We start from the raw sequence: 5,832 nt of genomic DNA, 5'->3' as shown, positions 1-5,832 counted from the left end.
CGGTTGCACTTAGGCTGGTTCTCGTTGTACGACCATGGGGGTGTGGGGGTGGTAGGGACAGTAACAACATAAGCTGTTACTAACTGTTGCCTCTTGGGGTTCTCTTGTGTGGTTTCCCCCTTTCTCTTAGCCTAGGGTTTTTTTAGGTCGTCTATATCCTTTGGTGGCTCCAAAACAGCGGTAAAAGTACCCTGTTTAACACCGTGATCAATCAATCGTTGAGCCAAGCGCTTCGCGCTGTCAAACATGATTGGGTTAGAGGCCAGGACATGTCCCTGGATCTGAGGTGATAATCCCTAAATGTACCTCTCCACCTTCTTCGATTCTGGGTTCACCATACCTGGGCACAAGGCTGACAAATCACTGAACTTGGCCATGTAAGCGACTAGGTCCGATCCGGTCATCCTTAGGTTCCATAGCTCATGCTCTAATTTTTGGATTTCGCCCCTCGGGCAGTATTCTTCCAGCATCAAGATTTTGAGATCTTCCCAGCTCATGGAATTAGAAACTGGGAGGGATAGGGCTTTCGCATGGCCCTTCCACCACGTAAGGGCTCGATCAGAGAAAGTGCAAGTGGCGAACTTGACTTTGCTGGTCTCCGGGCATGCACAGATCTCGAAGACCATTTCGATCTTCTCAAACCATTACATAAGTGCAATGACTCCTCCTACCCCGTTGAAAGTCTTTGGATTCGTATTCGAAAATTCCTTGTATGTCCATTCCCTGATATGACCATGGCCAGTTCCATGATTAAAGTGGTTGGTACTACTTCCAGTTCCACCAGCTCCATTAGTGTTTATTTACGTAAGAGCAGTTGCTATTGTTGTAGTGATAGCAGCCTGTACCATGACGAGATCATATTGCAGGGGTGGTGGCGATAGTGTAGGTTTTGCGTTGTTGACGCGGCGCGCAGATCTACGAGGCGACATCGATGCTAAAGAAATAACAATGAAGACAATAAGTCTTTAATGATTGAATGGTTTGGGTAGTAGGGATCCCCTGGTAGATAGAATCTGGCCATTGCGTCTGTACGAGAATAGGGAGATAAGGATTGTCTAGAACTAAGGCACATAAGGTTGAACATCAAAATTAAACTATCGTATGCATAAAATACTCCTATAGTATTCTAAATGTTATGTTTGATTCTAAAGTTTATAAGTTTGGTAAGTTTTAGACTTGTTGTCCACTGTAGCTATCCCCTGGCATACGCAGTTCGTCTCTCGGACAAATATAGTTGATCAGGCCATATTCATCCCAGTCCCGATTACATATCCCAAGGCATACCTGTATTGTACAACTCATCTATAATACTTCTATATTGTTTTAATTATGATACTGACCCTGTTATATGATCTATGCACGTATACTTTTGTAAAAGATTTATTTTAAAAAGTATAACTCTTAGTCAGAGTGTTTTTGCCTAGTTGTGTTTATGGTTGTATATCAAAAATAGTTTTGATATACTTAGTTCACTATAAACAATGCTTTGATACCAATCTGTAACACCCCCAAACCTGAACGGCGGAAACATTCGGGGCGGAGGACGTCATGTCAAGTATCATAACAAATGAATAGTAAAGAAAGTACACACCACCATAATATAAATATATTTGAAAAGTTTACATGATTGTATGTGTTACATGTTTGCAAAAGAAATCAAATACAATATGGTGATCCAAAATATTAAACTGATGCCTGAGCGTAAGTCTTCAAAAGCAGTTGCTAACCTGGTTTAGCGATTTCCAGAGAATACAAGTTATTTCAAAGAGAAAGTGTCAACATTTAAGTTTGTGAGTTCATAAGTAGTGTTTTGAGAAAATGTATGCCATTCGAAAGTTTGTGTATGTTTTCAAGAAAATCACTTATTTTCTTATAAAAGTATGAAATGCATATGTATGTTCCTGTTGTGAATTGTAAATAGTTGCACTAGGAAAATCCCTTATTTTCCTATTAGTTGATTGTCACCCCGGGGACTATAGCTAACAGTCAGGGTGCGGAGTCGTCAGCCCCGTATAGATCTATACACACTTGTCACGCTCTCCCTCCAAGAGACTCTGGTTATAGGCGGGGACTTTCGTTTGGTACAAACAAAGCCATATGACATCACATGATTGCTAACAACAAGTTCACGAGTAATATGATGAAAAATGGTTTGTACGAAATGATTTCCTTTTCTACCGTGTTACAAAGGCGTGATGATGAGTTGAGTTTTCTTGTAAAAGCATCATGTTATAGTTGAAATGGTTACCCTTGATATGATGTAGTATGCAAACATATAAATAAAACATATTTCTATTTATAAAACATATTGTATCCCAAGAGGTTTAAGTTGTGTTGTGAGGTGTTTTGCATGATAACAACTTCATATGATAGTTAAGATAAAGTACGAAAAGTATAGCAAAAGATTGGTGTTTCACACGATTTTAACCGTGTGTTTACTTGTATTCCCCCCTTAAAGGTGTTTAAAAAGCATTTAAAGTGTGGTTGTAGGGGTATAAAATCACTTGTTAGGAGTGACGATTTAATGAAAATGAGGCTTTGCTCGGGCAGCACTTCTACTACTACGTCCGAAACTTCGAAAAATCATAACTTCCTCAGATGAAGTCAGATTTGGGCGCTCTTTTTATGTATGTTCACGGTTTTGGGATATGTAAGACTTTCATTTAGATACCTAAGGCTAAAAAGTATTTTATTGGAATTTCGCATTTTATGCTTAACAGTGTCTTACCGGTATTGTCGCGGATGCTCGATTGGTCATAACCTCTTCCTTATAACTCGGATTTTAGTGTTCTTTAGATTTCTAAAAACCTTGTTATGATATCTACCACCTGGTATAACCCAATTATAGTTTTATAAAAGTTTAATTTTGACCCTAATTTTGTTGGTGTTACATCCTTGCCCTTCTCCCAGGCATCCATCACATAAGCCACAAACCCAGAACAACCATACTGAAGACAACCCTACTGAGCACCCTCCCTGTGAATCACCAGTTGTCCCCTACTTGGGGTCCGAACCCGTACCAATTGATTCTCACAATCATCCATTTCCCCATTGGAGCTCAACCAATCCATCCCTACGATGAGCTGACTCCGTGTTAATTCAACTAAACCATCATAAAATGTAATGTCATTGTTTGCAGTTTCGTTACAATACTGCTTGCAAGCAGGGCCGATCCAAAGATTATAGTGGGCTCAGGGCGAAAAAAAAAAATGAGCCCTTAAAATCAAAAATAGACAAACTATTATAAAATTAACTATTAATATTAAAAAACAAAAATATGATCACAACATTATAAAAACAACTAATTTAAAGAAAAATATTTTTTCTACCATTTTTAAATAAGATGATTTTCTCTCTCTCTCTCTCTCTCTATATATATATATATATATATATATATATATATATATATATATATATATATATATATATATATATATATTCTAAGAATTTTAGGCTCCTTAGAAACATCCATCATGAGCAACCGCTCAGGTTGCTCACCGTCTGGACCGGACCTACTTGCAAGTTAATATATTAAACTATCATAAACGATAAACACTTTTACTACTAATCTGTCCATTAAACACGTAACTAAATTCATGCATTCTTAAGTTAAATAATAGAAATGCTAATGAAAAAACTATTTTTTTACTATTATAAAGTACATTTGTACTTATTTGTATTAGTTAATTTTACAATACATAAGCAACTAAATTATAAATTTTAACTAATTTAAAACTATATATACACCATTGTCCCAAAAAAAATAATTACACCATAAGAATTATAAAATTGGAGGTACCGCATAATGTTGAACAACTAATCAAACCGCACAAATCGCATCCTAACCGTCTGCACCAAACCGCACCGTATAATGCGCTATATAGCTTCCGCGGTGCGGTTTGTTGTTTTTTAAAAATCCAAACCATATATGCGGTGCGGTTTGCGGTTTTAACTCTAAACTGCACTTGGAACACCCCTAATACATACCATGTGATGACATCATATCAGGTGCAGGGTGATCGCCCTTTTCCTTTTCATTAACCTCTCTGGGAATTTTATTTTCTTCTTCCAGCTCACAACATAGTTTTTCCTTTTATTTATTATTATTATTATTATTATTTTTGCAGAATCCAAATCCTCCTTCATTATTTTTCAGCTCCCGAGAAGAACTTTTGCTTTCGCAGCTGTTGTTGCAATTGCCACCTGCCACCTAACCCAACAAACAAATACCATTATACATCAGTCAATACATACATACACACATATATCTCATAGATATGATCATGACATGTCCATCGTGAATCCATTTTCCACCTTACATTGTAAGAAACCTTCATTTGAGTTTATGGATACATCAACTCTTTCTGTTCTTCATTACCCTTTGTCCTGCTTCTTCTGTTCTGCATGATCATATCTTCACTTTTCATGTCTCTCATGGTTTTTCCTTCCTGAATGTACGAACACAAAAGTTACTTTGATATCTAAAAAGACAAACTATAATTACTTATATATTAAAAATAAAGATTTGCAACTTCAATCCCCACATAAATTATAATGCAGTTAGGTTGATCTCAAGCAAGTTCAGTTCAATGGAATTATTTGATCTTTAAGGGGATTTTCTTTAATTTCACATGTCAAAACTCAGAAATATGAAATTTTTTTAATATTGTATGTTTTTAGTTCATGTGGACTAATTCTCAACTTGAAATTGACCAAAGATTATTACTTGTTAATACTTTCTTTAAACTTTGATAACTTTATTAAACTTAATTCTCACTACCACCAGAAACCTGGATTTGATTGTATAGCATATAACTGCAACAAATAGTAATGTACATTTCTTTCAAAAAAAAAAAAAGAAAACTTTTACTAAAGTCACTATACATTTCAAATAATATTCTTGGAAAATCTTAACTGAATGACTGTAATATGATTTTGTACCCGAATGAGTTTCAAAAATTTGAATTGTTTATATAATATTTTTCAAAAGTTGGATGGTTTTTAGTTACCATTTTTAAGTCTAGTTATCAAGTTAGAATAGAAACAAACATGCACTGTTATTCATTGCAATTTTAGTGTGAACATAAATAAATAAAAAATTATTCTATATCTTTTGGTATGTGTGGGTGAAAGCAATTTGAAATCCACTAAGAAAAAAATGATATGTCGAACTATTCAAAAGGGAAAGTGGATCACAAATGCCATAGAATTCTTCAACATTTGAGAATAATAAATGAAAAAATATATATTTAGAAACTAGTAAGTGAAAATCGGAAGCTTTTGGGCGTTTAATCTAGGGTTAGGGTTACAAATTGAATTACCATGTGTTAAAGCACAAACTATCCCGCCATGACGACCACTATAATCTTTAACGATCTCTTCTATTGTATGAGGACTCGAAGAAATCGAAGTCATTTCTGTATGAAATAGAATAAAAGCAAGGATATATCAATATAGTAATTTCAATTTAAAGTGCATAATATTGATCATACACTCTGTGTTTCTGTGGAGAAGGCCGTAGGTAGCATAGAAAGATGTGAAATGGTGGTTATCAATGTGTTTTTTTTTTTTTTTTTTTTTTTTTTTTTTTTTTTTTGAGAGAGAGAGAGAGAGAGAATGAAAGCGAGGATATGTTTAAGTGATTTAGTAGGAGAAGATCTATAAAATCGATTTCTAAGAAAAGGTGGAAAGAGGGAGGATACGGGAGTGAAAGGTGTCTTTTCGCTTTCCTCTATAGCTGTTGGATTGAAAAGAAATCGGACGGATAAGTTGAGTTTGATGCGGATCGCTGTAACTTAGCATTAGCGGCGACACCAGGCAATAGCGGCACAT

Source organism: Lactuca saligna, chromosome 1 (assembly GCF_052625555.1).
Source record: "Lactuca saligna cultivar CGN05327 chromosome 1, ASM5262555v1, whole genome shotgun sequence".
Taxonomy (NCBI): Eukaryota; Viridiplantae; Streptophyta; class Magnoliopsida; order Asterales; family Asteraceae; genus Lactuca; species Lactuca saligna.
Note: the sequence above shows the minus strand (reverse complement) of the source record.